This window comes from Siphateles boraxobius, unplaced genomic scaffold (assembly GCF_051911475.1).
Source record: "Siphateles boraxobius isolate OS27281-9 unplaced genomic scaffold, OSU_SipBor_1 5, whole genome shotgun sequence".
Lineage (NCBI taxonomy): Eukaryota > Metazoa > Chordata > Actinopteri > Cypriniformes > Leuciscidae > Siphateles > Siphateles boraxobius.
The window spans coordinates 8227770-8255759 of NW_027509141.1; the positions used below are offsets into that span (position 1 = coordinate 8227770).

Consider the following 27990-nt stretch of genomic DNA (forward strand, 5'->3'; position numbering starts at 1 on the left):
GGATGCTGCGCGGCGAAACAATACATCTACCGCCGGTTACTGCGTTGCACAACTCTGAACCTCCTGCCGGCTGCTGCGTGGCGCAGCATTTTGTATTCATCATCCTTTTCATGACGCGTGCAGCATAGAACGCACTGTTATTGGTTCAAATACACATCAGGTGGGTCTTGTTGATTTTTTAAAGACAACGTGATCACCCAAATGTACTGTGGTTCGCTGAAAATCACGTCAATCAATCAGACATACACCTGCATTTGTTTTGGATCGCGAGTGAGAAAATGGCAAAGACAGAGGAGGTGTGTGTGTGTGTGTGTGTGTGTGTGTGTGTGTGTGTGTGTGTGTGTGTGTGTGTGTGTGTGTGTGCGCGGGCCCATTGGGACATGTTGGTGATGGAAACTAATCGGTGCGCCGAACAGACGCGGGGTCAGACTCCACCAACACGGAAATGAAGACATTTGTCGGGCTGTGTCTCGCCTTCGGTATTTTTAAACTGCTAGCACGCAGGGAAATCTGGAGGCAGACAAAATGGTTGTACCAGACCAACGTCCCCAAGGCCATGGCAAGGGACCGCTTCGACATGATCTGGAGGTAATGATTTGTGTTTTTTTTATTTTTTATAATGAATAACTAGCATAATAAATAGTAATACAATAATGGCAAAATGAATAAATAGCATAATAAATAATAATATAATTATGTGATGATGGTTGATAATGCTAATAATAAATACAATAATGTTAATATATAAATACAATACTGGCATAATGAATAATAAATAATCATATAATTATGGCATAATGAATAAATAACAATAAATATAAGTACACAAATAACATAATACATATAAATAAATAAATACAATGATGGCCATTGTTTTTTAACAACATGATCCAGACAAGACTTTTGTCCTCAGTGAGTGTGCGAGCATGTCTGCTCAGGAATGGTATCGTGAAGCTGGGTCATCTAATGGATAAAGATGGATGGAAATCAGTGGAAACTATTAAGGAAGTGACTGGTTTACGATCACAGAGACTTGTTTCAAAACTGATAGAGGAAATTTCGCTGGCAATAGAAAGAACTTATGGAGAAAGTATATTAATAGGACAAATGTCAAACCAGAGTGACGTGAAAGTTTTTCCAAGGATCAGTATTTAATCACTAATGTGTGATGAGAATAAAGGGGAAGTTGCCGATACAATCTTGAATTTCCAGACAACTCAACTGGAGTATCAGACAAAATATTTATAGGGGGTATAGATTTGAAATATATAAAAGAATTTAAAAGGTTTTTAAAAGAATACATATTTTTATTTCATTTTATGCATTCCCTTTCAATATTGTTGGGATATGATGTTTGAATTAGGAATGTTCTCTCTCTCTCTCTCTCTCTCTCTCTCTCTCTCTCTCTCTCTCTCTCTCTCTCTCTCTCTCTCTCTCTCTCTCTCTCTCTCTCTCTCTCTCTCTCTCTCTCTCTCTCTCTCTCTCTGAGATCAATAGTATGCTTATTCCACAAACAGTCAGACCTTTTTACAATCCCAATTTTATAAACTCTGCAAGCCATTGCAATTCATGTTCAAATTACAATTTTTTTTTTTTTTTAAACATTCTGATATGAATACTGCAGTAAATGGACTTCTTCTAACACATTTTCCCATACATTCATATATCAGTGTGGTGTCTGTTAAATAGCCATAAAAATAGTATATCTAAAAACTAAACTTAAATACATTCTTACCATTTAAATTCATTCTTACAGCCAGACAGAAATAGATCATACTGTCTCTTGCTGTTTGAAGGGCTATGAGTACATTAGGCCACTCATAGCAGTATGGGCACATCAGTACTGAATTCATCCCGGGAGTCTCCGCAAGAGGCACATGAGTTACTTTTTTGCTTTCATATCCGTGCTTGCTGGAATGTAATCAGATACTGTATTAACTGGTATCTTTCTTCACAACATGGACTTCCACGCACGTGTCACTGGGGATGGGGATGGGGACACAAAATTGCTTTCATCTCTTTCTCTTTGCACATTTACAGTCCTTTTCTGATGCCTCTTTTCAAACATCTGCCCTTGAACCTTATTATTCTACTGAAACATTGACAGATCTACAAAATAACTGCAGCTCTGCTAACCCCGGTAGACGTGTGGAGGGCAAAATGAGCAGCTGGGTAATGTGATTGGACAATAACCACATAAAGAGGAAGGCATGTAAATAACTAAGGTAGAAAAACGGAGATGCCATTAGAAGCGTCAATGGATTGCAAATCCCCAATTAGCTCTTGGAATCACATTTGGGAGCTATACAGTTAGCTGAAAATTAAAATGGCAGAAGCCATGGCAGGCAACAGGGTGAAATTTAATGCAACAATTAGCACTTAGCACAGGGAACGTGACCTCTCTGATAGAGTAGGACTGTGAGCTAAGGATCCAGTTATGTGTTGTGAAGAGTGGGTCAGGAAGTCAATACAGTGCTAAATGTGACCAAGATGAAACAGATGAAGTCTCCACCTCATAATTTCAGAGCAGTGTGACCCCTCGATTAACAGAGAGACTGTGCGGCCTTGGACTTTGCATGTGGTATTTGTCTCTCATTGACGGCAAAGTGTGTACAATTTTAGTTTGCTTGTGCGATCGCTGTTTTCCCCTGAAAATAAAGATAAAGCTTAAAAATAAAAGGTGCGAAGAGGTAGCTTTCTATTTTCCCTCCAGCTCAAGTTGATGCTTAATAGGGCTATTTTGGACACACCAAAAAGCAGGACACGAACTGAGCGATACAGACAGTCTTTTAGCCTGTGATGAACTCAGCGGGGGGAAAATGAATCAAACTGCCTTCATACGCTTCACACCCTAACTGCAAGTCTGTCAGAACAAAGAGATCTCACACACAGCTACTAATCCAGCCTGTCTGCCTTATTACAGGCCGCCTAAACCGGCCAAAACATGCCAGCCGCCCGCTAGAGTGACAGAACTGCTGGCAAAGGGCTTTTTTTAGCAAAACATCTTTTTCAGCATTTCAAAGATGCCAAGAAAAAAAAAAAGAGACAGCGAGATAGAACAGAATGTCACTCTGCTATTTATCAACCTTCTAAACCGGCTCTTCAATATGCCAATTGAACCCCTCATCATTTAGTGTTGTCCTCATTGCAAAAACAGTCATTGCAGACAAATGGCTTTTTAATTGCAGTACGAATCCCTGCAATCACAAGATCCTAACTTTTATGACATCAATCATCTAAACATTTTAATATAAGCTCTGACTAATTTCAAAGCCTGGCGTGGTCATTATATTTTATGTGCCGTTCACATCATACAGTTGCGTTTACCCTCTGCACAGATGCAAACACAAGCACACAAACAGCAATTAAACCTATAAAAAAGGAACCAGGGCAATTAAACAGCATGCCAGGCAAAAGAGAGAGAGACGGTTTATGTTCTGGCAGGAGCATAGATCGCATTTCAACTTGGGTGATGGAATTAGTTTGACAGTTTTGATTAAAATATTGACAATTTTACATTTTCCTGAAATTGGTGGGAAATTGTTTATCTACTCCCTGTGTATTGGAGAGGATATGTGTTTTGGGGGGTGAAGGGTTTTAAAAAATAATAATAATTGACAAATGTTAAGTCAGCAGGTCATTATCACAAAATATATCAAGATTATGATCAGATTATTTCACAATAATGTCTGTCTAACTTTACATTATTCTGCTTATTATACAGCTACTTAACAAATATATGGACATTCAAAATATTGATACGAGTTGAAATTGTTTTACTTTGTCAGAAGAAAGGGCCTGTTCAAACACAAATTCAAAATCATACTGTGCGACACCTGTATGTTTCTTCTGTGTTACTTCTCTCTTTAAAAAAAAAAAATCAGCATAGTCACTAGATTTGCAAAATGTTTGAGGTTTACTGACCTGAATTTAGAAATTGGAAAGTAAACTTGATATCATTGCATATTAGTCAATATCATTTGAGCACACTAAATTATATAGCTACACAACATCAAAGGTTTTTAAGCTACAACATGCACCAGGCTTTATGTTAATAGTCAAAATTCTGGCTTTTGGAACTATAAGCGAAATTGCCTTAATCTGCAAAACAAATTCCTTCACGTTCTGATAGCTAATCCAAAAGGAACCATCATTCTCTGTCATAAATGATCTCCCAATACGCCACTTCGCAAGGGAACAGGGGCGTGCAAGGTGACAGAAAACCTTTACTATCTAATAAAACATTATAATTTGTGAGAGCACACATGGGACACATCTGCATATATCAGGATTATTAGGAAAGGTGACAAAAGCTCACTAGCGTTCAGCCATCAGAGAGAAGGTAATGCCGCGGGCTAGATATCACCGCTTGCCTGAAAATACAGCATCCGAAAATTCAAGGTGGATTTTTTGAGGCTCTGATCCATGAACTTGCTCATCATCGCTCTACACACCTTGCTGCACCTTCAGGTTAATGGCAGTATTCACACACAGGTTCATTCACGTGTCTCTGTCCTATTACGCTGTGACAGACGGTCTCTCTGCGGCCTGCAGGATCATCCTTCACACTTGATTAGCAAGGCAAATAGGCAGGAACGGGAGCGTATCATGGGAGAAAGACTTCACATGTGACACCTTCAAATGGACGCCACCAACCCCAGGGAGAGTTTAATATGAACACAACCCGTTTTCTGTGACACACAGGATGACGGGAAAGCAATAATTAGGAGAGGTTATCAATGTGATGACAGAAAATGACTAATCTCAACAGTCCTGAAGGCTGAAGAGAATAGTTAGCAGTATCCACGTAGGATTCTTACAATCTGGTTACCGAAACAAAAATGATCATGACACCAGCTGGCTCCCAAATGAATGGCCACAAATGACAGGGAAATTAATATATTAATATATAACTGACAATAATAAAACACGCCGCTTCAGTGCAATTGGTAACATTGGTAATAGATACTCAATTTGAGGTAGATATCAAATACTTCGTAAAATTGTTTGCACAAAATTGTTTTATGTTTTTGAAAGAAGTTTACACTTTATTTGGCTACTTGTTGCACGTCACATGTAGTGACTGTACTAATAACTTTAAATTAGGCTATGTATAATAACAAGCAACTAACCCTAAACCAAACCTCAATCCTAACCCTTACCCTATAGTAAGTACATGTAGTTAATTAATATTACTCAGTAATTAAATGCATAATTACACTGTAACATAGACAACTTAAAAGACATTGTAACCATTTATTTTGGGGTGTCCTCGTTACAGTGTAAGTATGCAATTTAATAGTGCGTAATATTAATTAACAATGTGTACTTACTTTAGGGTTAGTGATAGGATTGTGCATTGGTTTAGGGTTAGTTTTTTGTAATTAGGCATAATTTTCTGTTTTTACTGAAGCAGGTAAGTATATACAACATGTAACAACAAGGACACTGTTGTTACCAAGAAGTCTCTAATGTTTACCAAAATGCATTTTTCATTAAAAACACAGTAAGCATATTATTCCAATTTAAAATAACTTTTCTATTTGAATATATTTTAAAATATAATGCAATTTCATCACCGCCTTTCACCCCTCTTGCAACGGCCCTGAGGTCAGGGTTAGTAGGTAGAATAAGTCGAGATGTACTTGCAAAGGTTAGTTTGTAGATAGTCAGTAGAATGTCTGTTGGAGGAGCATCAAAATATAGTGTTAGCAGATATTAAGTTAGACAGTCATTGACATGTAGCTGCAAACAGTGGCGGATTTAGCAAATTGGGGGCCCAAAGCGAAGGTAGGTATGGGGCCCCCCCATCCCTTCTTTAAAAGAGAACGAAAAAAAAAATGTACCGACTGAAAGCTAATCTACGGGGAAGTAAAGGTTGGAGAGGAGAAAAAAAACCTTCCCCTTTAAACCCTGCATACATTTCTTTACTCCAAAATGAAGATGGAAAGGAGAGAACACACAAAGTGTAGCACTACACAAACTAATAGTCATGATGGAACACAACAGAGAATACGGTTTCAGATAACACCTGTCTTTGCCAAAATGCCAGGAAAACCAGCATGGTTTATTCTTTTTTTAAGATCAAATTAATATCAATATAACCAGCAAGACGGGTAGTTATGGTAAACCCCCACAAACAGTCATATAGCCTACTTAGCAAAACATCACAAACAGCAACACATAGCAAATATTGCCTAGATGAATAATTGACTTTGTAACTGTATGAGTGAGGGAGGTTGCAATTGGCATTGCACTTGCGATTGACATTTCAAACATTCTACAAACAAACATTTTTATAGGTTTATATTAGTTTATATATTTTATAATGTAACAATTTCACAGCTAATCTACAAATGAATGTAGAGACAACGTAAAGACAGTATATTTTAAATACTAGTTTAATGGCATCTTTTTTATGAATGAAGGTCAGTAGACCTATGACTGATACTAATACAGCTATTGATGTCTGGATAAAAATGATTTTTTCCCCCTAATTTTAAACATTAATTATGGCCATCCAACATGACAGTGTAATTGAAAGCCGAAAAATGAACATTTATTAGGCTTCAAAAAATATATAACAACTTTTCATTTCCGCGAACTTCAAACAATCATCAAATAAACCCGTAATAAATGTGATATTTACTTTTGCCCTTTCTGTAGGATGTAACGTTATATCTTACACGTTATCCTCACGTTGCATCACTTCACATAACAGCTGCTGCTGTAGCGGCATGTATCCCTTACAGAAGGCGTAAAAAAGTTTGTCATTTTAGGCAGAGTTGCCAAATACATATCGGCGTCTTTTTTCTTTTATTTGAGCCGCTTGGGTAACTTCGTTTCATTTTCGCGTTTAGACTAGTCTTGCTTCGTTGTGTACTTCCCAGTCCTCCTGTCATTGTGTGTTTATCTTTCGCCGTTTCGCGCCTCAGCGCGCACCGGGTGTTATGTGTAGGGACAGATAACCTTGAACTGGACATTTTAACTACTACTTCAACATGTCAACGTATTTCTTAAGAATATTAATAACATTTAGTATGCTTTTGAAGTGTTCACGATGATAAGAGGCTTTTTCATTTTTTTTCTTTTCTATTTTTCTATTTTTTTTTTAGGTTGGATGGGGGCCCCCTACTACGACCGCTGTTAGGGGGCCCCAAGCAGCCGCCTACCTATGCCTCTATGTTAAGACCGCCACTGGCTGCAAAGTTACCAAATTTGAGCAGTAGTGTGTTTGAGAAATATGACATGAAACAAAATGTTACCCAAGGTTACCACAAACAAAATACTTACTGTATGTTATGAAAACCGATTCCCTTTAGCGCGTATATATTATTTATAATGTTATATTTTATATTGTATATTTTGTGATTTAAAATACAGATTGTTTCCCTGAACTTGAAAATGAAAGTATCTCTATTGAAAAAAAATGTGTATTGCTGACTTCTTGGTAACAGCACAAACATGAGCTATTCTTACACCATTCTTTTAAGTACACTAATCTCAGTTTCATTAGGCTTGTCATTTTACTACATCTAACATAAGCTATTCTTAAATGCATAGCCATATTTAATGAATAACAATAATTGTAAATAATTTGCCACTTGACGCAAGGAATGACGCAATTGACAGATCAGAAGTTAACATTAGTTAGAAAAAAATCATTCAACTGATTGATACATTTTTATATATGCTCATACTTAATTGTCTATGAACTCATGATACTTTAATCATTATATACTTTATTTATAAAGAAAAAGTTTTGCATGGTTTAATATTTCAGGTTTCTTATACCATTTGTGCCTTGCATAAACTGAATAAAGTGATGTTATTGCTAACTAATACTAAAACTATTGTAACTATGTACCTGCAATATATTCATATATAAATATTAGATATAAAACAAATTAGAGATGTTGGCTTGGCATCTACAAAGTTCTGTCATGAAACTCTAGATGGCTCAGGCTGAAATCACACCATTCTCTATAAGGCACAGCTGATTGGTTCCTGCTATATCAGTAGCCAATGAGCTGGCAGTTCAGCTTTCAAATACTTGATCAGCGTCTGCATAGCAGTTTGCAGTGGGCTTTCAGAAACCGTCCTACTTCCCCAGCTCCACCTGCATAGATCTTCTACGAGTAATTATGTAGAAGTACAGCATGTACAGCATGTACCTGTATGCTATTGTACAGCATATTAACATATTAACATTGTAATCATATCCATAACCATGCTAAACACTCCAAGAGTTGTTATATGTACATACAATAATATATATTCAATTGAAGCAGAAATAATACAATAACGAAAAAATGGAATAAATAAAATAAATTAAAAATAAATGACAAGATCAGACAACAACATTACCAAAACTTAAATTAAAAATGAAAACTAAATATATATATTAAAAAAATGTTAATTCATACTATAAAAGTATTTAATAACACTGCTGTGTAAATGTTAATTAAAGGCACAATATGTAGGGTTTTTGGATTAAAATATCCACAAAAAAAAAAAAAACACTAATTGACTTGTGTACTCACATTATCCAAAATGTTTCCAACTATGTTTAAATTCAGCTTTTTTTAACCAGTGTAAAGTCCGGAGTCATTACATCGCCCGTCAATTACGGCGTATCCTTGATTTCCAGTTTTACTTTCGTAGAAACCATGAAAACACCAAGGTGCTTTAATATATTGTGGGGAAGATTTACTAAACAGGGCAAATTAGCTGGAGAGCACAATTTCAAAACAGCGCCAATGGAAGTGGAAAGCTCTGCACTTGAACTACTGACCACGCACAAATTAAAGAACACAGACACAGATGAATCATTTACATAATGACCAAAGCAATCTACCAGGTAGCGTCTGGTTTAAGACTTGCTTTTTTGAGGCGGTAAATAATGGCACAAACACCAGTAAATTGACGAGCGCAAACCTTAGTAGATCACCTTGCGTGATTCATTTAAATACTCTCCTTCCGTAAATGTTGTGCCTGAAAGGGAAACTCCTACAAATGCATATGCAATAAGTTCAACAATAAGGTCAATAACAGTGTCAAAGCCTATTCAGCGCTATTTTTTCACTGCATGTCTTTAGTAAATCCTGACAGTAGTGTTTTTATTGCCAAAAGAGGGTTTGGCTGGCGCAAGCTATTAGTAAATCTGTCCCCGTGTGTTTTATTAGACAGGTGAGCAACTGTTTGAACACTTTTATCAACAGAAAACGAATCATTGTAAAATTGTTGGTTAGTCTTAGTGTTTGAAAAATCTTGTTTTCTTGATTCACCGCTAGTAACATGTTTGTACCCAAAAAGTAAATCAGACAACACTAATTTTGTCAAGTAGCTAACATAGCGTAATCAGCATTTTCTCCACCATATGTTTTAAAATGAATTGCATGTCATTTAGCAACACAAGATTTTATTAACATGACATTTTAATATCGATCTAGCTTACTGCAGTGTGCAAGTGTCTCATAGCAGCCACCGACTGAACGCACATAGTAACATTATAACATAACTTTCAACACACTTCAATCTATTATTAGTATAATATTTTGAGCAAGTAAAACAACGTTTCCCCACAATTTTAATTCGTCAAATAAAGTGACCTGCATGAGTAGTAATTCAGCATTTGCAGTTTAAATGTAACTTTAATCGTACAATATGCATAAACAACTAAACGAAAAGAGCGGCAGTGACCGACTGCGGCATAAGCCTAATAAAAACAGCAGCATCAAATGTCTCCGGCTCTCGGCCCTGCTTCATAAGGACAAGTTGTTCCAGGTAATTTAAACGCTGGCTATATGGTGGAAACGCTGTTAAAGTAACACTAATAAAACTTTAATACATTAGCTCATCCATGAACAAGATTTCTGCCCGAGTTTGTCTGATTTCTTTCCATCGACTGTGGAGGTGTTTTGAACAAGCGTCCTCTAGCGGCGAATCTTACATACTGTGTTTTTGAATCTACTCTGCTTTACAATTTGCCAAAATGTGACACTGGATGACAAAACCAGTCTTATTGGTCATTTTTTTTTAAATTGAGACGTATACATCACATGAAAGCTGAATAAATAAGCTTTCCATTGATGTATGGTTTGTTAGGATATGACAATATTTGGCCGAGATACAACTATTTGAAAATCTGGAATCTGAGGATGCAAAAAAATCGAAACATTGAGAAAATCACCTTTAAAGTTGTCCTTTTATGTTCACGATTGTTCTGCATTCACTCACAAAAATAAATGTTTCATACATTTACGGTAGGAAATTTACAAAATATCTTCATGGAACATGATCTTTACCTAATATCCTAATGATTTTTGGCATAAAAGGAAAATTTTGACCCATACAATGTATTGTTGGCTATTCCCACAAATATACCCGTGCTACTTAAGACTGGTTTTGTGATCCAGGGTCACAAATGTGGATAAATTGATCATCAGGGTCTTGAAGTCATTGCTTATAATATAGCTTTGTTAAAATTTAGTTTTAAAGTTCTCATTTAAGTAAGCTAGACTTAATGTTAATAATGCTAATGATGTCTCAAAGCTTAAAAAAATACAGGAAAGTGTCTGAGGCTGTTTTCGGCAGTGATGTTTAATGTGCTTTTTTTTGTTTGTTTCTGTCAACATCCCATCTTCAGTTTAAACTTCACAGTGGGCTCTAAACCTGAATTCCCATCAGCACACTGAGTGGCAGTGAAACAGCGGGCACTGGTGTGATGAAGACTGGCATCAGTGGGCCAGTTAGCGCTGATATACCGACAGTCGCACCAAGACAATATGGAAGATGTGCAGAAAACAGATCTCTGCAACCCATCACGCTCCTTTCAGAGGAACAAAGCCGTGTTTCAGCATCCCGGCTGTGTGGCAGGAACAAAACGTCGAAACCATTTTAACATCCAGCCTGGATCATACATCATCTGGAGATGTACAGATGGAATGGCGAGGCCGAGGGAAAATCATGCATCTCATTTTGACAGATTCAGTCGTTTGTAAGGCATTTAAAAGCATCTGCTTTCCATTTGAAAGATTCAAAAGAGGACGCTCGCGTGTTTGCGCAAGGGCACAGATCCATGTCCTTTCATTTCTCCAAGAGAACAGCTCTCTTGACTGACTGCTCTCATTTCCCTCTGCCAGCACTTAAAAAAAAGAAATAAATAAATGCTTTGTACAATGAATGATCCATCAAGGTGGCATTTGTCTTATGATTGCATTTGTGTTTGGAAAGAGCATATACTCACAACATTTTCCATGCAAGGTGGAAAACAAGCAGGTAATTAGGATGTGATTTATTGTCTTTCTAAAACAATCAAGGCTAGCCCGCAATAACGGTGCCTAAAATGTGGGCCTTGTGATGAAATATTCAAGAGAGATGTTTCCACGCCGTGATATATTGCAAAGGATATCACTCACCCAAATGCACACCTGAAGGATAAATAAACAGACGGCCAATGGTTGAAATTATGTGTGCATGACTTCATATTTGCTCCATAAAACTGACATGAGCGTTTTAAATACGGTTCAGATTTACTGCTGGCGTTCCAGTGAAGTGTCCAGCTCAGGAGCCTTTCATCAAGTTACACATCCTGGATGTTTTCGCTGTAAACCTATCCTCTGAGATTTTACTGGAAGTCCTGCCTGAATGCACTTGTAGTTTTGGCCTTTTTACTACTTTTATTTATAAGGATTGTGATTGGCAGGACACAGTATAGGGGGAAATGAGAAAGGTCGCAAGCTGAATTCAAACCCACGTGGCCCACAATAGCACCATGGCTAAATACTGTTTATTGTGGCTTGTGGGCAAATCACTTGGCCTTGTCACTGACAGAAGAAGTTTATTTTAGGTCCAAATTTAGATGAAGAGGGATGTTTAAAAATTATTTTAAATGTTATTTGAATCACAATATCTTTTAAGATGTCATTCGGTCAGCATGTCACACTGCATGACGTCAAGTTCCCAAAAGTGTTTAATGTCAACTACACATATCTTACATAATTGTGTGAGTTTATGCTTAAAAAAAAAAACTGGTTTATGAATTAGTAAAAAAAAAAAAAAATACATATACAAAAACACTTTACAATAAGATACAACAAAATACTCTTTGTTAGTGTTAGTTAATAAAAATACAGGAGTTCATTGTTTGTTCACGTTAGTTCACAATTAATTCGTATTTGTAAATGTTGAAATGTATATTAACTAAGATTAATACATGCTGAAGAAGTATTGTCCATTCTTAGTTCATGTTCACTAAGGTAGTTAACTAATGAACCTTATTGTAAAGTGTTACCAAAAGAATAAACATAATTCACAACATATATTTGAAAACAACTCTTATCCAATAAAGGTTTGCTTCTGAAGTAAATTAATCTCATATTAAGGCTGCTATGTATTGGTTTTATTGGAAAAACAGACACAAACACTGTTTAAGAAAATGATTTTTTTTTTTTCAGTGTGAAGGTTATTTCTCACGCTCTAAATGAAGAGTTTGCCTCTAGTTCCGTACGATGATGGGCACTTCGTTCATTTGATAGTGAGTGTCTTGGGTGAACTTCTCCCGTGCAATTATCATTAAACTGTCAGGTAGGATTACGGCCTCATAAGCTTTCGTGAGCGATCAGAAGCAGAAGCCCTGAAGAGATTCAAACCAATCCAAGGCCTCACACTACATGTCTGAAACGAGGAGAGATGCGGGCGCTGAGTTAAAGCCCTGAGACCTGCTGGGATTGTGAATACAACCTTTCCTTTACAAAACCTTTCTCCTAAGGATCACCGTAAGCTTCCAGGATACAAAGTACGGATGTAAGGGCTTTAGTAATCCCATAAAAGAGTTCCTTCTCTGAAAGGAAACAGGGCAGCAAGTCATGAGAGTTGTGAGAGTCATGTGAAATAATGTTCGCTTCTTATCAACAGACACGTCAGCACAATAAGACTTGTCTTGACGCACATCTGAGTCTTTTATCCACTTTATCAAAGACATCCGGTAGATTGGTAATGGGTAGTGGGATGTAATTCACAAAGCATACTTCAAAGGTGTCCATTAATATCTACATGAAAACATTTGAAACATTTTACTTTCATAAAATGTGACATATTCCCAACAAACACAAAAAAGTAAGATGGCTGTTAATTGAATAGATTCTGAAAATCGAAAGGAAAGTCATTTTGGATGATGTTGTACAGTTGGATATAGGCTATATGAAATGTACAATGCAGACATTGACAGCATTTGAAACTTTAAGTATGCGCAGCTTTAGGGTCACAAAAATCTTTACAAATTTAATGTATAAAAGTATTTGTATAGGCACATTTTACAAATATATAGCTATTTTTGAGTCCTCCTTAACAATATAAAGAAAAAAAATATGGCTTCCGGCAACGGCCGTATGTACGTTCACGAGGCTGTCGAGATCTGGCGGAAGGGTGACCTCTGACCCGCCGTATGATGTAGGGCGTACAGTAGCTAATTTTCGCTTATATCAAAATCCTCTGAATTAGTTAGACAACTTCTTGTTTTAGACTTCTAATTCATGACTGGTGTTTTGTTTTGCTCTATTCACTGAGCTTCCAACTTTGTCAGTACTCACCGAATATTGCGCTACGTTCTGGCACTTTGGAATTTATCCAAAGGTAATGTCTACATTCATATTGTTCTTGAGGGCTTGTTTTATATTTGGTGGGTTATATAAGGATGATTTCATTTTTATTTAAGGGTGTACCATCCCTTTAAGGTCAAAAGTAACAAGCACAATGTTCGACTGGTGTAAACTGAGAAATGACATGAGATCAGATTAAAGATTCACCAATTCTTTAGCACTCGAGCTCTCAAAAACACATTGATTCTGCCATGTTCATTTAAATTCTCAACAATCTCTTCATAAAAAAACATTCTGCCTCAAAAAATAAGCCCACGGACAGGAATTGACAGTTGTGTCTGACTCAATCAATACCATCAATCTAGAATCATCTTAAAAATCTGATATGATTAAACAAGAAGGGGGAAGGAGGGAGGGGGGATTGACATGCGCCTTAATCGATAAAATGCGGTAAATGCTTCCAAGGAGTGTAGCCATGAGATGAAATCAGAGCACTCTCACTCGCTCTCCTCTGAATAGCAGCACTCGCCACAAGAGGAGCTTGGCAGCGTTTATGGATCACAGGGTTAAAAGGGGACGAACAAGAAGGGATCATTGAGACAGAGGGATGTCAAAGCATTAAGACTCGGCTGTCACATCTCTAATACGAATACTTTGAGATGGCCTTTCTCCACGGCTCACAGAAAGGGTCAGTCAGAACATTTTAGAATATTCCAAACATCAGAGCTCTACAGACACGTATGATAGGGCTCTATGTTAATATGTAACACAGAAACTAAATTGATTAAATACTGTAAAATGCTTTGTACTATATTTTCAATTGGTAGCTAGTGGATATCAGACCTGCTTAAAATATAGTTTACTCACCCTCATGTCTTCCAAATATGACTTTCTTCTTAACGTAATGTAACGTAACGTACCATAACAACATAAAATAGGACATTCTCTGAAAGGTCTCTTTTTTTCTTTTCTTTTTTTCATCCATTCAATTGAAGTCAAAGGGCACCGAAACAGTTTGGTTACCAACATTCTTCAAAATATCTACTTTAATGTTCAACAGACAAACAGATTTGGAACAACAGGGTGAACTAACACTTTAACCTATTTTCAGGATTATTGGTAGTCATTTCTACATGTATCACTCTGCAATCTCTACACGTGAACTAAAAATTTCAAGTTCAATTATTTATTTGACAAGTAATCTTGTATTTTAGTGTGATAATGAGCAGTGATGACATAACACACTTTTAATATTTAGACACTTTTCTGCATCTGTATACTTGACACATAACACAAAACAAATTGATAACAAAACAGAAATCCTGCTGTATAATCTTACAGATGGGCCTAACACAAATTAATTTAGGAAAATTAATCTGTAATATTATCATGCATGCTCAATTTATAAATGCAAAACTAAACCTTTTATTTTACATGCTATTTTGTAGCCTGCATCTGTTCTCTGATAGCAAACTCTTTGCATAGTCCTGATTGTTTCAAGTTGTTTAAAAACAAACATTTAATAGCCTACTGTAAAAGCAATAGTGCACAAGTGGATAGATTATTATTTCTGAAAATAAACATGACCATGAACATGACCGAAATAAAACAAAAATTTCAACTCGAAATGTTGAAACAATGTTTCAACTCCAATGAAACATGAACATGACTGAAATAAAAACAAATATTTTACCTGTGTCTTTTCACAGTTATCTCTGTGTCTGTGTGATGGGTCACTCATGAACGGTTAAGTTCATTGCTTTGGTCATAATTTATCTCTGGCTGCATTATAGGCTAATGACTCCCTAACTTGGGATATAATCAAAGATTGCGTATGTGGACTTGTTTGGATAAATTGGCTATTTAAAAAATTACATTTTAACTCCGATCAAATGAATGAAATGACTTAAATATAATTTCATTTTGCTAGACAAAATTCAAAGTCATTAAATCAAGTCAATGATCTGACATATCACTGTATGTAGCAACAATTATATCCTTGTCTTACAACTATTTGAGCGAACGCAGATAGAGTGACAAATAATTTATGAACGGCCATACTCGCACACTGCAGCCTCTTCATGTGGTTTCGCTTCTTTGCGTTGGTCAGGGAGTAAATACTTCTTTGCGATATTTGAAAAGGTTATTGCACAATAAATTACTCTTTTCATTACTACACTTCACACACATTGCGCTCAGTTTCAGAAAACTGTTTGTGATTCGATTCCAAATTATGGCGGCCAAGCTTGTTGACAGTTCCACAGTACAATATTATGAAATATAACTTAAAAGTATATAAGTCACACATTTTTCTAAAGTAATGCTGTCCAACTGCGACACCAGCAGGTGAAGTTACAGACAGAGTTTTGAGAATGAAGAGGGAAAAGTCACGTGAGAGGAGTGGATATGATTAGATATGATTGGTTATGATTGAATATGATTGGTTCAGGCTATAAATCCCACCTCTCGTTTTCGTGCACGTTCCGCATCCGCATATCAGTGTGAATTAATAAATTTTATTTTTTTATCTAAGACTAATTAAAAACTAACCACTCAACCACTTAGATTTCACCGCTTTATCACATCATGATACAACTGGAGATGAAACTTTTAAATATATATATATATATATATATACACACACACACACATTTTAATCTAATTTACATGTAGATTTATATATGAATGGGGTGTTCGTCAACTGATTGCATGTCATCAGAGTTTCCAGTGTTGACAGCTCCATAAATAACTACCTAATAATTTAAAATTTAATTTGACCAGAGGTGAGAGGGCACATTGACAGAGGTGGCCGGGCCCCCTGGGACCCCCCGTGGCACAGACGCTGAGATCACTATGAAAGAAACAGAGCTACTGTGTTTTCCATACTAACGATAAGCACTGGGGCGATCATGTACACATAAAGCCACAGAAGAAAGAGACGATAAGATTTTTAGGCTGTTAGGATGCCGAGGTGAGGCGAGACCTTGAGCTGTGTTTAGCAAGTCCCTGAAGGCAAGCCTCCAGGTATGAAACCGCCAGTGAAGGTGTTTGTTCTTAAAAGCTTTGTTAGAAAAGCAGAGCAGTGCAGTTAGATTAGGGCACTGCCTCCCCCCGACTTCACGGGAAAAACATTCCCCGCCGATTTTCCGTTTGAAGTTAGAAGGTAATAACCTGCTGGGACAATGTTTGTGTTTGTTTTTGATGACAGTTGAGAGGCATGACAAAATGTTCTTTGTGTATTGTGTCTTTAGCCACCTGCGTTCGGAGAAATTTGGGACTATCAGTTTCCATGTAATACAAAAAGCAACAACATCTCATTTCCAATTTCATCATCTCAGCGTCTCTTTAAACCTGCAACCTAAGAAGTAAAGACGATCTGTTTGCATCCATATTTGTCTCATTTTGCAAGAACAAAGTGTGAATATCACAGCAATGACATGTTTTCAAACTGCTATATTTCACCTATATCTTGAAAGCACTATCTTAAAAGCTAAAGATTGTACTCTGGCAGAACTTTTTATAGAGTTTGTATCCCCTATGACAATAGTGTGTTTTTATTGAACTGCCATTTCTTTAATGGATTCTTCCCAAACGCTTTCGACAAACAACAATCAGTTTCGACACAAAGGAAAGGTGTATAGCGGTGCACTATTATTTAGTCCCTTTGAGATCCACCTCTATGCAGCTTGGGGAAAAGCTCTGGCAATCATAGGGATAAAAGACAGATTTGTACATTTTTATGAGAAGCAAATATGTGACCTTCATACGAACAATGATGAACATCTTCAATTCAGTGGAGTTTTGTAAACGAAAACAGTCAACTATATAAAGAGTTGTGACTATTAAAGAGAGGACAGCAATCGTTGGATACTGAAGAGTATGAATATGTAATACCAAACATGTATTTGAGGGGATAAGCCCAGCCCTTTTACAGAGCTCATTTTAAAGCATTATCTATTGTGAAGGCTCAGTTCATAATGGTTGTTGTAGCGCTGTGCTGGAATTTATTTTTGTGTCTAATGGGTAAAGCTACAGTAACGTCTTCAGCTGTCAGCTTGAGATCCTTTCCATCTAACCTGGTTCTATCTCTTAAGCCTATAGTGAATGTTTTATGAGATAAATTATTATTATATTTGTCTGTGAATCTGTTTGTATGATGTTTATTTTACGTTTGAATAGAATAATAACAATGTAAGTCTTTCCAGCAGTCTATAATAGATATATTGGTATGTGTGCTGATTGAGATATTACTAATTAAATCGGTTTTTAAATCATTGATTAAATCAGTCCAGTGTCTCTGATTCATTTGAACAAATGAACTAAAGCGGTTAGATACATTTTTTGTTTAATGTAATTAATCTCTGCTGCTTATTTTAAAATAACCTTTACATGTGTAATGTCTCTGTAACTCTGTCTATGTAAAAAATGTATACTGTAAATACCACATTAAAACAATATTAACTAGTGCAGTTGTTTCAACCTGCATTTTTTTAATTGAAACAACAATTATACTTGTTCATTCAACTTTCAGCCTAGTTAAGGACAAATAAACTCAAATTTCCTTAATTTCTGGACAATCAATAAAAATGTAGTTCTGTCTACATAAAAATATAAGTTGAAAGACTTACTTTGTAATTACTATGTAATTTTAAAACGAAATATAATAATACAACTTGCTCTTCCTGTGAAATGACTTTCATTGACATCACTGGCATTGTTTAGTAAATTTTATTGGCATTAAATGTCTGCTTTTCACCATCTGATTAATTTCCGATGTGAAAAAAAAAACCTTGCCCTAGATTTCTTTCTCTTTGAATATCCAGTTTCACTGGAAAACCCTGTGATTACAGAAGCAAATTAGGTTGCAAATGTCAAAGTATGCTTAAACGCATTCCATACATCAAACTGTAGCAAGAGTAATGTTGTTATGCTACCTTAATTAAAAGGAAGTGACATCAGTGTGAAACTACTGTTCCCTAATTAGTGACTCTAAAATAATGGAATTGCTTTTGAGAAATATCCTTCACATTTTTTTGTTGCCTGCCACAAGGTTCTTTTGCCGCGAGGAAGAGGACATAACCACTAGGGAAAACGTGCTGATCAAAGCACTCAGCAAGCGATCAAAACCGCTGAAGGTCCCTGTGGTGCAGGCCATGTTCTGCTGCCTGTTGTCCCAGGTGGAAAAAAACAGCGTTAATAGTGCAACATCATATCTTCCCCTCTGGATCACTGTCTTCCTCCATCTAAGAGCATGCGACGTGAAGTCTTGTGAGCCTCAAGCGATCCATATTTCAACCAGATAATGATTTCAAAAACACAAGCACACGTACGCCCAGCCGACCCTTCTGGTTCCTCCCTTTAAGAGCAGGAGTCATCAAACTCACGGGTAGACACAGGAAATAGAAGCCTGTTTATCCATAAGCAAGACAGTATAATAATAAAGAGTAAAAGAGACAAAAGAGAGCAGAAAACCAAAAGTTGGATAAAAAGGTAAAGCACAACTCCCTTGAGCTTGATATAATGATAGTTGTGGAGGTTTTGAGAATATATATATATATATATATATATATATATATATATATATATATATATATATATATATATATATATATATATGCTCTGTTTAATTCTGATCTCAATGAAGGCCCCTCCTTCTGAAAAGCACAATGTGCTCTGATTGGTCAGCTGAATCAGTGTCTTCTGATTGGTCAACTGCTTTAAGCATTTTTCGCAAATGTCACGGCCCTTACCATAACTGCCAGTTTCAACACACTAACGCAACCAGGCCACTTTTATTTTGCACATGGCTTGGTGGCTTATTTAAATGGATATCGTGGAATATTGGAATATTAGAATTAGGGCTGCTCAGTAATGGCAAAAATCTTGTATTAGTTCTTGCTGAAGTATTGATAATTGTGAAATTTCAATGATATTTAAAATGACTCATATCATGAAGACTTTGATCATATCACCCCCCAATTACCGTGTTAAATAATCGTGATTTCAATATTGAGCAAAATAATCCCGATTATTTAACACGGTTATTGGCGGGTGATATGATCAAAGTCTTCATGATATGAGTCATTTTAAATATCAGTGAAATTTCACAATTATCAATACTTCAACAAGAACTAATACTAGGTTAATTAATGTAAGTAAAAGTCCTTAAAACAGTTACAGAAGACAAGTAAACAGTCAGCAATACAAAAAGAACTAAGAAACTAAATTACTAAAATGAAGGTGCGCTGGACAGAATGTGGCAGCGGCATTATACTAATTTTACCTCGATTATCTTGTTTTCATAATCGTTGGAAGCCAAAATCGAAATGGAGGAAATCAATTACAATTAATCAAACTGCCCTAATTGGAACATTGTGATGTGTATATCATGTAATTAATTCGATTACATTTCTTAATAGGCTTTTATCTTAGTTTTTTCACATTGTACTGGTTAATGAACCATTGTATCACTGTTTCACCAGAGACTACATGCTGACTATATAATAAATGCATTACTCATCTCATATCCAGACAAGCTCATCTTAGTTATATGAATATCACTATATGACATTTTTTATAATAAACTTCAGACACATTTGATGCTTGCCTGGTGTGGCCAAAGTGAAGCTTGGAAGTCTGGCATGATGGGATGTATAATTAAATGTATGCTTGATAAATTTTGAATATCAGTGAAATTAACAGACAGCAGTGTTGCCATGACTCCCTTCTAGAATGAAATAAATTTCTTTTTGTGGGTAAGTGGGTGAAATATGTATGCACGGTAAAAATCCATTAACGTTCGCTGCTGAAATGTTCTTCTCATCAAGGGATCTCAACCTCTGATTCAAATAAACCACTTCAGCTCATCTATTATTCAAACCCAAGTTCCATCTACAAATTTATTCATCTACGCAAGTTGGTAAATTGAAAGGGATGGGAAAAAAAGATGGAAAAGGAAGAAGAACAAAATGATTGTTCTGTATGTTGCCAAATTTGTTTAATATAACTAGGAATGTGCAGGTCCTTGTATAAATCATTTCTATTAAAGAAGTAATAACATCATCGAAGGGTAGGAAAACGCCACCTTTATTCACCATGTGCTCATAAAATCATTAAATATTTCAACAGACTAAAGAGGATTTTTTAATAAAGTTAATTAAAATGCCATGATGAAATATCAATTATACTAATATATATATATATATATATATATATATATATATATATATATATTAGTGCTGGGCAACGATTAAAATTTTTAATCGCGATTAATCGCATGATTTTCTTGCGATTAATCGCATTGTTATGCGCAAAATTGAATAATGACTTCTAAAGTAGTGTATTGCGCACTTTTGATTTAAATGTACTGCTATATACACAAAAGTGCAATAACTTTAATGTTTAAGTTGAGATTTGAGATTACTGTGTAAAGGGAACACTGCTGGTATAAAAGCAACTTATTTGTTTAATGTAATCAAATCAAATATTTAAACAAAGCTATTTGCCACTGCCAGGGCATTACCTTTTATCTAGTTTGTTAAAACGAGTCCAGTTTTCTTGTTTTTTTTTTCTGAACAGGTATCAATAGGTATCTTTTATCAGGGAGCAGCAGAAACAGTCTATGCAGTAGTCAGAGGTCATGATCACTACTACAGATATAAGTCGACCAACGTTACTTATAGTAGCTTAGGTTGGTCATGCCATGGTTTCCCACGTAAGATCACATTAAACGCGTAGTCTATAGCGTATAGTCTTCGGCGTAAGTACCACGCAGAAGTATAAATCAGCCAAGAGTGAGGTGAAGTGGTCGAGCACAAGGTGCAGCGACAAGTGGGTGCGTTCCGGTGAAACTGTTGCGGTCATGCTCGCCTCACGCACGCGCCCGCGCCCGCTCGTTGCCGAAGTTGAATTGTCTATAACTTTTTATAAAGGACGCGCAGCACAAATCATTAGAAGAGGGACTGATCCTCGGCTCGCTGTTAGTGAGTTTCCAGAATCTAAATAGTTATTATCTATAGGTTTTATAGGTACTATCCATTCACTTGCGGAGCGCAACCCTTTAACTGTTCACCAGAGATAGCCTGCCTCACCACTGCTTGTTTGGGTGGGTTATTTGCTGGCTGACCAACATCCCACCCCTCCTGTGATCATGGTTTGACTGTAGGCCTATGTGTATTCAGAGCCAGTGAGCAACGGACTTTCAAAATAATAAAAAAAAAAATAATGCGTTAACGTGCGATAAAAAAATTGTCGGCATTAATTAATAAATGCGTTAACGCGATGACGCGTTAACTTGCCCAGCCCTAATATATTTATAATAAAATAAGTATAGAGTAAAGCATTTCAAAAAATGGGTATATAAGTATAACAATTGACATTGCTTCTCTGTGAAATATTTATGCAAAGCTGCATTAAAGCCGATGTCTAGGCAGTTTTTGAACAAACTAGAATACATTAGGGTATTTTATCATTAGCTAAAACTAAAACCATAAAAAAGTTTAATTGAATTGAAGTTTAATTTATCATTTTAAAGTACTAAAATAAAATAAAATATATTTGATCATTAAAAAATGAATACTATGTAGACATTTTACAAAGAAACAATACAAAATTAACAAAACTGTAATAACGTCCACTGAAGGGAAGTCTTAAGAGAACGCAAGTGCAGTTTATTTAGATAAACATAAACAAACATAAAACAAAATCATGGCGTGGCATGAACTTAGAACAAAACGTGGACGTGGACATGACATGACAAACATGAGGGATTAAATACACACAAGACTAATGACAAGACAAGGGACACCTGTGAACAATGAAACAATGAACCAATGACAACATGAAACATGAGACAAGGGAACACATGGTAGGATCACATGACTAGAACAGGGGATCACATGACAGACATGAAACAGGAACATGAAACATAACCAAATCGTGAAAAAAACACAACAACATTACTAAACTTTAATTCAAATTATAGAATAGTTCTCCCAAAAATTTGTTTTTCAAAGAAAAATAGCTACATTTGAAACTGTATAAACTATAATCACTGGCTTCCGGCAACGGCCGTACGCTCATTCGCGAGAGAGTCGAGTTCCGGCGGAAGGTTGACCTCTGACCCGACGTACGACGTAGGCATAGCGTAAGCTTAGGTGAGAACTGATGAATGCGGAAGCTCAGAGAATAGAGCAAAACAAAACACAGGGAATGAATTAGGAGTCTAAAACGAGAAGTTTTGAAGAAAAATATCAGAGGATTCTGATATAAGCGAAGAGGAGTTATGCCCTACATCATACATCGGGTCAGAGGTCACCATTCCGCCAGAACTCGACTATCTCGTGAACGAGCGTGCGGCCGTTGCGGGAAGCCAGTGATTATAGTTTATAAAGTTTTAAATATAGATATTGTTCTTACAAAAATCCATCGCTTCGCTTCAGAAGGTATTTTTTTAACCCACTGGAGCCGTATGGACTACTTTTATGGTGAATGGATGTGCTTTGTGGAGCTTCAAAAACTTGAACACTATTCAATGCTAGTACAAAGCTGGGAAGAGCCTGGATATTTTTAAATATAACTCATATTAAGTTTGGCTGAAAGAAGAAAGTCATATACAGGTCCTTCTCAAAAAATTTGCATATTGTGATAAAGTTAATTATTTTCCATAATGTAATGATAAAAATTAAACTTTCATATATTTTAGATTCATTGCACACCAACTGAAATATTTCAGCTCTTTTATTGTTTTAATACTGTTGATTTTGGCATACAGCTCATGAAAACCCAAAATTCCTATCTCAAAAAATTTAATAATTTAAATAAAGGCTTTTAAAAACTCCCAGCCTGTTTCATTACTCAAAACCGCAATCATGGGTAAGACTGCCGACCTGACTGCTGTCCAGAAGGCCATCATTGACACCCTCAAGCAAGAGGGTAAGACACAGAAAGAAATTTCTGAACAAATAGGCTGTTCCCAGAGTGCTGTATCAAGGCACCTCAGTGGGAAGTCTGTGGAAAGGAAAAAGTGTGGCAAAAAACGCTGCACAACGAGAAGAGGTGACCGGACCCTGAGGAAGATTGTGGAGAACGACCGATTCCAGACCTTGGGGGACCTGCGGAAGCAGTGGACTGAGTCTGGAGTAGAAACATCCAGAGCCACCGTGCACAGGCGTGTGCAGGAAATGGGCTACAGGTGCCGCATTCCCCAGGTCAAGCCACTTTTGAACCAGAAACAGCGGCAGAAGAGCCTGGCCTGGGCTACAGAGAAGCAGCACTGGACTGTTGCTCAGTGGTCCAAAGTACTTTTTTTCGGATGAAAGCAAATTTTGCATGTCATTCGGAAATCAAGGTGCCAGAGTCTGGAGGAAGACTGGGGAGAAGGAAATGCCAAAATGCCTGAAGTCCAGTGTCAAGTACCCACAGTCAGTGATGGTCTGGGGTGCCATGTCAGCTGCTGGTGTTGGTCCACTGTGTTTTATCAAGGGCAGGGTCAATGCAGCTAGTTATCAGGAGATTTTGGAGCACTTCATGCTTCCATCTGCTGAAAAGCTTTATGGAGATGAAGATTTCATTTTCAGCACGACCTGGCACCTGCTCACAGTGCCAAAACCACTGGTAAATGGTTTACTGACCATGGTATTACTGTGCTCAATTGGCCTGCCAACTCTCCTGACCTGAACCCCATAAAGAATCTGTGGGATATTGTGAAGAGAAAGTTGAGAGACGCAAGACCCAACACTCTGGATGAGCTTAAGGCCGCTATCGAAGCATCCTGGGCCTTCTTAACACCTCAGCAGTGCCACAGGCTGATTACTTCCATGCCACGCCACATTGAAGCAGTCATTTCTGCAAAAGGATTCCCGACCAAGTATTGAGTGCATAACTGAACATAATTATTTGAAGGTTGACTTTTTTTGTATTAAAAACACTTCTTTTATTGTTCGGATGAAATATACTAATTTTTTGGAATTTTGGGTTTTCATGAGCTTATGCCACAATCATCAGTATTAAAACAATAAAAGACCTGAAATACTTCAGTTGGTGTACAATGAATCTAAAATATATGAAAGTTTAATTTTTACCATTACATTATGGAAAATAATGAGAAGGACCTGTACACCTAGGGGAAATTATGGGATAATTTTCATGTTTGGGTGAACTATTCCTTTAAAGCAAAAACAGAAAAAATAAAAATAAAATTAATTCAAAATATTAACAAAAGCTTCAATAGTAAATAAAATAACACAGTTGTAGGCTACAGGTGTGTAACATGGGAGAGGAACTGAGAAATGTGTGCATTTGTGTGATCATTCAGCAGGCTTCCTAAAGCCCAGCGTTGGGCGGAAATGAAATCCGCTTCTGACACTTATCTGCCACATCCCTCACCGGGGAACGCAGGCACAGCGCTGGACCACCCCTGATAACCGCTTAATCAGTCTCGGCTATTTATGAAGGACGACCCCCATGCGGACAGGATTTTTAATTTGCCGTGTAATCGTGTACACTGTTAAATTGAAGCACAGGGCTAGATTAAATTTAAAAGTCAAATGATTTGTAGAGGACTAAGTTTGTGCAGTGTGGTTTGTGCGATGATGATGATGATGATATTATAAATGCCGTCCTTCGTTGACAACTCTGCAAACTTTTTGAGATTGGCTTCATGCAACTTTGTAGATTGGCTTGACATCGGCACAGTGGGCGGCACTTTCAATCAAGATAAACATGATGTTGTCAACGTAACTAATGTACTGAGGAGATGCTTTCTATATTAACATAACAACAGAAGCAATGGCAACATACGTATTTTAAAAAAAAAAGTTGAATTAAAAACTTCATGAATAAACCATTAAGGAATATTCGTTTCTTATTTGCCTTCTCGTGGGTCTGTCTAAAGCAGTATTACAGCCAGAGCGTGATTCATTTCAATCTTGTATAAATCCATAAAATTAGCAACCGAAAGTGGAAATTCATTCCAGGGGAAAGTGAAACATGAATATCAGTTCAGGAGAAAAAAAAAAGGAAAATAAGGTTGGGGTGGGGTTCTAATCTGTAACTGGAGATGATCTGGATATTTTGTGAATGATAAGATGCAGAAAGCTGAATGTGGTTAACACATGTTAAATACAGTATGTGCCAGAGGAACAACCATACACCATGTCACATAGCTAACATCCATGAAGCGATAAACAATTGATATGAGGAAACCGCAACACTCACATCAGTCATATCAGAGGCCTAAAAAAGGTTTTATTCTACAAAATAATCAATGATAATTAAGTTAAGATTATTGTAAATGTCTAAAACTCAGTGGTAGAAATCAGACATTTGTGTGATGCTGCATCCACACCAAAAGAGGTCAGTATATAGCCCAAGGACACTATGGTATTAACCATCAAAACATAAAAAGAAAATATGTGTTATAGTATGGAGACACAGGAGAGGAAGAATGATGGTGAATGGTGATATGTATTGAATAAAGGTGCAGTGATGAGGTGAGCAGGTAAGGGAGAGTCCAAAGGTTGATCTTGGTGGAGACACAGAGGGAAGGAAGATGCTGGAGACAGGGAGATCGCTGGAGACAAAGGGGAAAAGTCCACATACAACAAACGAACAAACAAACAAGGTCGGACAAAAAACTGTGGTGAGGAGTGTGCCTTTATAGAGGAGGTAACGAAGGTGATGATGAGATGCAGGTGAGTTTGATCAGGTATGACGTGAAGGTCGGAACCAGGATGGATGCTGGGAAGTGTAGTGAAGTGGACAGTGACTAGGGTGAACTGTGACAAAAAATTGTTTTGAAAACCAAACATTTATCATTCGTTAATATAACAGTTTTTGAGGATTACGTCCTGAGACATGTCCATGTAGTGTCTAAGTGACTGATGAAATTGAGTCAAAAATATTGCTTGGAGGACATTTGACATCAAGAACAAACATTATTGTGAGCGTTTCATATCTAAAGTATGGATGATTAAATGGTTAGTGTCATTTTATTAAAATAGTTTTTCCTACAGACCTATGACCCTTTTTTGACAACCAGTTTACTGCCACTACTGTATATATTCAACATGTTAAATGTATGCCCTCTCTTCAGTGTATCAAACTGTATTCAATTAAGAGGCCAAACAACCCCTTAAGACAGTGTCTACACGGCCACGGCCTGTAGTTCCTCCCCCTCATTAAAAATGTTTATTGTCAATATCGAGACATGAGTACACAATTAATAGTTCCAATTTGTCTCTGTTCAAGCTTCTCTAATTGCAGGAAACCAAGTTTTTGCAAGAGGATGCACATTATCAGCTTGAAGAAATCACTCGACTAATGGGCCTTAATTTGATTTAATTACCAAGTTCATTAGGAAGGGGAAATTAAGACATGTTTAGCCAGAGGGCTAGTCAATCCTCCTCTATGTTACTCACTACTTAGCATGATTTGGTTAATATCAGAAGAAAGGTTGTATGTTTGTATGGGTATATACTGTACAAATGTTGAACTTGTCACCAGTCGTTGAGTTTTTGTATACATAACAAGGTCACTCAGAAGAGTTTAGTTTAAGGTTTCAGATTAATTTGCATTTCTTAGATGGGAACATAATAGTGTTGGCAATCTAATTTTGCATTCATCTTAAAGGTTTGCCTGTGGCCTCGCACATTGGTCCTCATTAAACAACAGTACAACATCATTAGGAAGGAGTTGGTTGGCTTCTTAGGATGTCTTTTGAATCTCTGCATTTTTTCTACAGTGGATCAGTTTTCAAAGATCTGTAAGATGCTGTCTTAAGGCACAGTCACATTTACCATTGTTTTGCCTTTTTTTCAGACAAAATCCAGTCATTTCAAAATGAATCCATGCGAGAATTTCGCCTGAGGGTGAAATATTTTTCCTTGCAGATTTCACTAAAAGTTTGATCACCCAAATTCACCGCACTGACAGACAGAAAGCTACTTATTTGAAAGTGACTTGTGTGAACAGTGCTTCGTACATCATTACACTATTGACAACAGACAATGGACCTTTTTTGGCCTGCAAAATTTAGCTGAAAATTTGCTAAAGTGACATTATACTCTTAAACCCTTTTCCATCACATATATGCTCTCTGAGACTGTGCAAGGTGGAAGTATAGTTGTATTTTTAAACAAAGAAGGCCTAAAATGCCTGGAAAAGGCTATCCATTAGTGTCCCCACTGACCTGCCACTTGGTACTCTAGCAAAAAATCTTCCAGAAGTGTGCGACCTCATTGCTACCATTTTTTTGTCATGTGCTGCTCAGTCAATCATCTGAGCATCAAATGCCGGTGAACGTGATTTCACCAAGTATCACATGTATCACAACTTTCCAATTAACCAATCAGATTTGAGGGACAAGTTTACAGTTTATGTAAGTTTAGGC

At 36.8% G+C, this 27990-nt stretch overlaps 1 protein-coding gene and 1 long non-coding RNA gene across 6 annotated transcripts in view; one reads left to right on the forward strand and one right to left on the reverse strand.

Annotated features, from left to right (window-relative positions):
• fhit (fragile histidine triad diadenosine triphosphatase) overlaps positions 1-27990 on the reverse strand; it is a 371924-nt gene that overhangs the window by 130360 nt on the left and 213574 nt on the right. The gene's annotated exons all lie outside the window — the stretch shown is intronic.
• On the forward strand, positions 23151-24799 carry LOC143712019 (uncharacterized). The gene is made up of 2 exons (XR_013194961.1): positions 23151-23207; positions 24710-24799. It is a non-coding gene; the product is annotated as an uncharacterized LOC143712019 (long non-coding RNA).